Genomic DNA, 8,765 nt, shown 5'->3' with positions numbered 1-8,765 from the left:
TCTCTCTCTCACACACACACACACACACACACACACACACACATTTTTATTTCTAACTCCCCTAGGAGAAAAGTAAATGGTCAATCACTAAACTATTTTTCTCACTTTCGTCCTGACCTATGGCATAGAGAACTTCCGTGTGTAGGAACTCCCTCTCCTGTTCAGCAACTTTTCAGTATCTCATAACCTTAGAAAGTCATTTGGGGCATTGAAAAGTTAAGTGGCTTTTCCAAGGTCTCAGGGGCTTAGCAGGTGTTCCAGAATCAGAGCTCAGCCCTCTTCTGCCACAGAAATGTTCTAATCTTTATTAAGAGAATGACTCCATACTTTGCTTTATTATAAAAGCCATCTGTGAGGTAAATGATTTACCCAACACGAACCATTATAAGCATATCCCCTGTGAACTCACTTCTCTAGATATGCTGGAACAAGAATGATTTTATTCAATAAAGCCTCCCATGCCCTCAAGGAGGAAACTAAATGGGAAAGCAGGAGCTGCCCCTACAACCTTGGTGAATATTAACAAGGGGCCTGGAGAAGGGCACCATCTCTCCGCAGACCTGGGACGTCTTTACCTCTTCTCTGGGGGCCATGGAAGGGCTGCTTGCTTCTCTGACTGGCGCCCTTTCCCCCAAGAGACCCCTGTCTGGTGCAATGCCCCATTTTCCAGTCTGCCCTCCTTGAGGACACCAGCCATCCATTCCAAGAATGTTTTGTCTTTGTATTCCAGCAGGTGTCCCTGATTGGTTTGAATGGAATCCCTAGAGCCTGTGTATTTGGGGTCATCTTTCTCTCGGATCTCCAGCGCACAGAGGGCATTACGTGTCAGGACCGCCGTCTTCTAAGAGCACTACTGACCTCCACTGTTCTCTTTTAATTGTCTAACATCTTTCTCATCTAGATGGTTCAATGGCTAGGGAGACCACTGAACTTGAGGTCAGGAAGATCTGAATTCAAATCCTGCATTAGACACTTAGTAGGGGTGTGACCCTGGGCAAATCTCTTAGGCTTCTCCCAAACTAAGTTGTCTCATCTGTAAAATGCGGGTGATAATATCATCTGCCTCTCAGGCTTCTGGTCAAATAAAATGAGATATTATGTGTAAAATGCTTTGCAATCCTTAAGGCCTTACATCAATGCTGGCTATTATTACTTTTATCCATGAAAAATCCGTGTATGCTGACTCCCAACATGTAAAGATTCTAATTCCATGGAATGGGTTTCCCAGATATTTTTCCCCTTCTTTTCTCTTTGGTTAGACCACATCTGGAGTCTTGTTTAGGAAGGGCAATCAGAGGAGGGTAAAAGTCATAAAGATCAGTTAAAGAAATTGGGGATACTTGTGCTGGAGAAGAAAAGGCTGAAGGTAGAACCCAGGTTCAGTCTAACTACCTTTGAAGGGCTCCCTCCTGTAATGAGAATGTAAATTTTTGAGATCTTCCCTGCCCCTAGGCTTAAGTTCACCTGGAGCCTGTGGTGGGAGGCTTGTTTCTCAGGAGATACTTTTTGATTGGGCAGTGGGTCAAGAGGGTTGTTACATTCTCTGACCCAGGAGAAGGCTATATAAACCCCAATGTGAGGCTTTGTTTTGGGGCTCACTTTGAGAAGTGTTGTGTGATTTGACCATATGAGACTCTGGGAAGCCGTTGTTGAGAGCCCCCCCCCCCTCCGCTTTGAAAAACCCAGATGTTGATGGTAACTGTGATTTGGTATGAATGTAATGGTTGGACAGCTTGGAAACCTGTCTGCTCAATCTGTTTCTCTGTTTTGATAATTCTGTCTGTATACTCTGAAGTTCCGGGTGCTGACCTTTTTCCCCTGAACTAGGTAAATGATATATGTTTGATCGATTAAAGTGAGCTTGTTAACCCATTTTGAGTTGCTTTCCTTTATCAAAGCAGATCCAAGAACCTGTGTTGGCAGCCACCCTGGGGATGCTGGGGTGCTTGCTGCTACACCTCCAGAGAGAAGGAAAAGCCTTACGCTCCTTGGTCCCAGAGGTCAGAACTATGAACAACATTGGGAGAGGACAGAAGAAAGAGAGAACAGGACTGTGAAAACCTGGAAAATTAGAATTGTTCAAAGGTGAGTAGTCACCTTGGGAGATACTGAGGATCCCTGACCCCTGAAACCTTCCTGTGAAGGCTGAATAAACACTTATCTGGGGGTCTCCATACTGTGTTCCCCAGTCATCTTTATGCCATGCTCCCCATCCTCTAATCCCCTCTAGCTCTGGGAATAATAATCCAGTCAACTCCACCATTAACAAATCCATTATTCCCTGACTCCACTCACCATCCCTCCCCATCCCACAACATCCCTCGCCATCTCTCCCCCACCACTCTCCAACACCACTGCCTCTACATGTTGTCCTTCCTGTCAGAATGTATCCTCCTGAGGCCATTGATTGTCTTGCTTTCTGAATTAGTATTCCCAGCTCTTAGCACAGGGCTGGGCACATGGCCCTTGCTGTTTCAATCATTCATGCACGTGCACGTTGGGGACGAGATTAATTTAGCTCTTTCTAGGTTCTAAGATCTCATGCAATTCTGAAATTCAGGGTGCTTTCCAGCCTTTAACTTCACTTACTTCCTACCATCCTGTGTTCATATGATAAGAGGGGACTTCACTCCACTGGTAGACTGGCCTCCAGATAGAAAAATTAAGTCAATTGTGGGAAGAAAGCACTTTTAAGAAGAGACCAAAAAAATGAAAGCAGAGAATTGTAACAGGAGAGAATTGATTCCACTTGTGCCTTCAGAGTTTCACATCCTTTCTGGGTCAATGGAACCTATAGAATTTTAGGCCATGGGATCCAATTTATCCATTCTCTGAGCCCTTTTGAATCTGCTCTCCAAAAATCCAGGGTAACCACAAAGCCATAACTAGGAATTTGGGGGAGGAGGGTGAACAATGGAGGCAGGAACTGGGCAGCAGCACAGAAAAGTCTACAATTGCTGTAAGAGATAGAGTTGTGGCACCCCCCCACCCCCAGCCCTTGTTAGTCACACCACCTAGCAGCAGGGCCAGTGATGCATGATGGGGTGAGCTTCAATGGACATCCACAGCCATAAGAAGAACATGCACTTCACCTCCGAGCCCAGCTGCGGGTGCCCTGGGCCAAAGTCCTTTTTGCCCCATAAAGATTATTTTTTCATAATACAATGGTACTTATTCTCTTGCCCAATTGCATTTGTGGTATAATTAACAGATTCCTGTCAGTCTTAATGTTGGGAGTCCTCAGCTCTTGTCTGTGGGGAAGGTCTTGGGCAGACAGCCAGTGCCGGATCTCTCATTTCTTCCTTTTTCTTCCCTTTCTCCTGCTGCTCAGATTTCAGACAACTACCACCAGGTCTACCCTATTTCTTGTCTCAGCTCCTCTTGGCCAAAGTATCTTTTCGATGATTTTCTCCGATTCTTTTCTGACTTCTCCTCTGCCTACCTGACCCGAAGACAAAAGTGGAACACAGGGCTCCATAAGGGCATCATCGTGGAAACATACCAGGAGTAGAATATTCAAGGGTACAGAAGTAAACTTAGACCTGGGTATCCTGTTCCTCCTCTTAGAAATGAGAGCTTTGCATTTGTCATCTGGTCTCATAACTCGGGGGACACCAGAAGACTTTCAGCCACTGAGGGAACGAGGAAATTTGCTGTCCCTTAAGTGAGAAAGCTGCCAACTGTTTACAACACTTACTTGCCATAAAAGGGAGATCGGTTTTTCTCCTTTTGGATCAGGGGTTGGTAGGGATGAGAGGAGCTGGTTAGAGCCATGTGTGAGGGGCAGGAAGAAGGTCAGTGTGGCCCCAATATAGGACCCAGTATTTGACCTAGAAAGCTAAGTCAAAGCTAAGTTATAAAGGCTTTTGGTGCCAAAGTGAAGGGTGTATAATTGATAACAGAGAGAATAGGGAACCGGTAGAGTTTGGAGTAGGGGACTCAAGTGAACATATCCTCACTCCAGGAAAATCCCTTTGGCTGTTATGTAGAGGACAGATTGGATAGAGGTGAGACTGGGGAGCCTGTTAACAGTAGTCCATGTAAAAGGTGGTGAGGGCCTAACCTGGGCTGGTACCTCTGGTAGCAGAGAGCTGAGTCAGATAAGAGAGAGATGGGGAAGGAAGGAGGGGGAAAGGATGAGATTGGGTGGTTGACTGCACCTGTGAGGTGAGGAGGGGTGATGAGGCTGTGGATATGAGAGTCTGGATGGATGTCGGCCCTTTGGCTGAAGTAGGGAAGTTTGGAGGGGGGTATGGGAGGAAGAACATAAAGTCCTTTGGGGGCATGTAGGGTTTGAGAAGTCTGTGAGACATCCTGTTTGAAATGTCCAGGAAAAATAGAGACTCTTTTCTTTGTCATTGAAAGCCCTTCACAATATGGTTCAGTGGTTAGAGCCCAGATCTGGAGTAAGAAAGATTCATCTTCATGAGTTCAAATCTGACCTCAGACACTTACTAACTGTGTGACCCTGGGCAAGTCACTTAACCCTGTTTACCTCAGTTTCCTCATCTGTAAAATGAGCTGGAGAAAGGAATGGCAAAGAACTCTAGTAGCTCTGCCAAGAAAACCCTCAATGGGACCACAAAGAGTCAGATTCGACTGAAAAAATCACTGAACAACAAGTGTCTTTCCAGGCTGATTACACATTGCAGCCAAACTAGTAATCAGTGTGTATGTACTTTTGTGTTTTTTGTCTTCGTGTCTTTTCCTCTCAATAGAATATATACTCCTTGAAGACAAGATTAATTTCTACCTTTGTGTTTCCTTATCTAGCACATGGCAGACGATTGAAAAATACTTGTGCAATCATTTTTTTTTGATGGAACTCATCTTTGCTATGTGAACTTTGGACAAGTCACTTCCTCTCTAAACCTCAGTTACCTCATCTGTGAATTGGAAAGACAATCTCTTGGGGTTATTGGGAGGAAAGCCCTCTGTGAAGGCTATATAGTCATAGGATCTATTATTCTGTCCAACTTGATCATAGTTGTCTGGTTTTCCTTCCTCTTTAGATGACAAATTTCCTGAAAGGGAATGAAAATATATATGTGTGGGCTTCATGGGAGAGCAAACAGCACAGGATCACACTCACACTGTGGGTCAGAGGCAGTGAGGTCTAGTACAAACAGCCCTGGCCCCAAAGTCAAAAGATGTGGACTCTACGAGTCCCTGGCTGTGTCACTTTGACCAAGTCATTTCCCTTTTCTCTGTGCCTTGGACTTCTCATGTAAAAATGAAGATAATAATACTCAATTGGTCTCCCTCATGGGGTTGATATGAGAACTTTCATGGGACTGTTCTTCAGGGAAGAACCCTCATCATTAAACTGGGGAAGAAAAGCCACCAGCAGCAGGAGGCTTGCCTTTGGCTCCCAATCATCTTGACCAAGACTTGCTGTCATCTGGAAGTGGTTTTCTTGTTTTATTTTTGTCCACACCTGTGTCTCATCAGTGGGGTTATGCCTGCATGGAAACTCCCTTTGCTAAGATAGGTCAGCACCTACTTTTCAACCTGGCACCTTAGAGAATTGTCTGAAAACCAGCCAGGGTTACACAGCTTGGGTCAGAAGGAAGACCGGCCCCGGGGTCTTCCTGACTCTAAAGCCAGCCCTTCTGTCTTGGTGTCCAGAGAGAAAAATCATAGTAACCATAATAATAGCTAGCACTTCTACCATGCTCATCAGATCCCAGGGCACACACTTGATCCAAGCCCTCATTTGGCCAGTAAGGAGACCAAGGCCCAGGTCTTGGCCAAGGTCACTCGAGTAGCAAGGTCCTGGGGTAGGATCTGATTCCAAAGTCATCGAGTTACCTGGCTTCACCAGCAGGCCTGTGGAACAAGGCTTGAGTCAGGAAATCAGAGCCCAGTTTCTAGGTGAAAGGTTTGGTGCGTTCTTTGTATTTCCAACTCCCTCTCAACAAATGAGAGATAATGGCACCTTCTACTGACAAATACCTCCAAAGACTTACCACACTTTGGGAACTCAGAGCCCCTATCTCCAGACTCTGTGATCATTACAACTTTATCATGGAGTTCTTCTCCACCACCTCCAAAAAGGATTCAGTGGAGCAGAATCCTTTAATCCTCCCTACCATCATCTTTATTTTTTGCCTTTTTTTTTGGAGGGCAGTTGGGGTTAAGTGACTTGCCCAAGGTCACACAGCTAAGTAAGTATAAAGCTCCTGAGGCGGACTTGAACTCAGGTCCTCCTGACTCCAGGGCCAGTGTTCTATTCACTTTGACACCTAGTCGCCCCCTACCACCATCTTGATGGGAACCACACGGCCTGCCAAACACCAGAACTACCCAGCTGAAAAGGGCCCTGAGAGCCAAGGGAGCAGGGGAGATGGGGGAGAATGAGGGATTTACAGTCAGAGGTGCACATCAAATCCCATCTCTTCTATTCAGGACCAGAGTGGCTTGAAACTAATCACTTAAATGTTTCTGTGTCTCGGTTTCCCCATTTGTAAAATGAGAGGTACTCATAGTAGAAGACATCCAAGGTCCTGTTCAGCTCTTGGTCGATAATCATCTCGCCTAGCAGAAGAGAAAACTGAGACTCGGAGAAGTTCAAGGTCTTGTCTGAGGTCACTGAAATACTCAAATATATCTGATGCAAGATCACAATAGTTTGTTGCTGTCTCTGTCTGTCTCTCCCTGGCCCTGTTTCTCTCCCCCCTTCCTCTCTCCCTTTCTCCCTCTCTCCTTTCCTCCCTCTCTCCTTTCCTCCCTCTCTCCCTTCCTTCCATCCCCCCTCCCTCTCTCCCTCCCCACTACTGCCCTTCAATCCCCCCAACTTCTTAATTGACTTTAATTGTCTATCACAGCCTCTAATTTACAAGGCCTAGGTTTGCCCTCATGCCACAAATACCATTCCTTGGCTATTCTAAAGAATCGAATGTCACTGTAACCTGTCAAGAGATCAGTGTGTCCAAACATCCATGGGACAGAACAGAAGGCAGCCAGCACAGACCCCACTTTTTTCTGCCTGTACCTGAGGTTCCGTTCAGGACAAACGAAGGACAAGGCAGTCACTGCTCTGCTCACAGGACAATGTGCGGCCCTCTGGGGCCTGCAGGAGCAGAAGGGATGGCCCAGCTCAGCATAGGTTTAGCCTGGGAGGAAACTCACAGGACTGCCAGGTTACTCACAGGGTTTAGTGGATGAGGAAAACGCGGTTCAGCAAGCCCAGGGTCACACAGCTAGTCTGTGTCGGAGGCAAGATCCGAACCCAGCTCCTGGGGCCTCCCAGACCAGGGGGCTATGTCCCCTCCACACCAGCTCTCAGGCTCTGCTCTGCTTTCCCTCACCCTCCGTCAGTAACTCGGTCCCCTTGCCTCCCTCTCGAGGCAGGGTGGGCTGCTCGGCCCAGACACCAGACTCCGTATCTCCAAGGCGCCAGAGTCGGGGCTGGCAGCGGCTTTTCCAGGGAGATCGGCGGCTCCGGTTCCCTCCGTTGCTGCCACCCCCCCCCCCCCAGCCCGCGGCTGAGCTCCCAGCGCTGCGACACTGAAGGAGCGCCCCCTCCCGCCCCCCACGGCTGCTCCAATGCAGGAGCTCCTGGGAGCCCCGATCCTGGGCCCCGCCGAGCTGCAGAGAGCTGCCGAACTCCTGCTGACTGCGAGAGAGGAGAGCCGGGTCTGTGGCCTGCCGGGGCCGGGGACAAGGACGGTGGATGCCAAGGCTGACTAAGCAAGGCTGGGCTGGGCCAGAGCCAAGCTGAGGCTGGTGCAGGGGGAGGGACCGGGCGAGGCTGAGGATGGCAGGCCGGGGGGGGGGGGGGGGGGGGGGACCGGGGAGAGGCCCCCACCCCTCCCTTCACCGATGAGGCCCCAAGAGCCGAGGAAGGGTGATAGGATTATAAATGTGGGGCCCCAGACCCCCACTGCCAATATTTTACACATGAGGAAATCGAGGTGCAGGAAGTTTGAGTGGCTAGCCCCTAACAATAAGTGGAAAAGCTCCGTTATCGATTTCCAAATCTCCCAGGCTTTCCAGCCTGTGACAAAGACAGGCTTCCTTCCCCTCGTCCTTCAAACCCCAGCGCCGGGAAGCCTCTCCAATTCCTTCTTACTTCCAGTGCCTTGGATCTCCGCTTTCCTGTTTTCCTTGTGTTTAGCTCGTCCGGACGTGTTGGTTTGCTCGGTGCCTCCCTCCTTAACTCGAGAGGGCAAGAATTGTCCTTCACCTTGCTTTGTATCGCTAACGCTTCCTGGGTGCCTGGCATATAGTGGGTGCTTAGGGAAGACCTAATGAGTGTCTGAGATTTCTGTTTGTCCTTGACGTGTGTTGGCTCAGGCGCCGGACGGAGGAAGAACAGATCCACATCTGCCTTGGGACAACGGGGCCAGCGGCTTAAATTCTTTGAGCCTCAGTTTCCTCATCTGTAAAATGGGACTAAGAATCCTCACGGTACTCTCCTCATAGAGTTATCCTGAGATGCTATATATCATTTTCACGGTTTGTTTTCATTATTATCATCTCATTTTCATCTTGTTCTGTGGAATTCCAATAGAAGCAATCTTAGCCCATCATTTCCCTGTTATTATTTTTGTTGCTATTGTTCAGTCATCTTCCAGTCCTGTCCGACTCTCCATGACTCCATTTGGGTTTTTCTTGGCAGAGATACCAGAGGGGTTTGCCATTTCCTTCCCCAGCTCATTTGACATATGAGGAAACTGAGGCAAACAGGGTTAAATGACTTACTCAGGGTCACACAGTCAGAAAGTGTCTGAGGTCACATTTGAATCCAGGTCTTCCTGACT

This window comes from Petaurus breviceps, unplaced genomic scaffold, assembly GCF_028583685.1.
Source record: "Petaurus breviceps papuanus isolate PSGF00001 unplaced genomic scaffold, PetGlider_PUasm1.0 490, whole genome shotgun sequence".
NCBI lineage: Eukaryota > Metazoa > Chordata > Mammalia > Diprotodontia > Petauridae > Petaurus > Petaurus breviceps.
Note: the sequence above shows the minus strand (reverse complement) of the source record.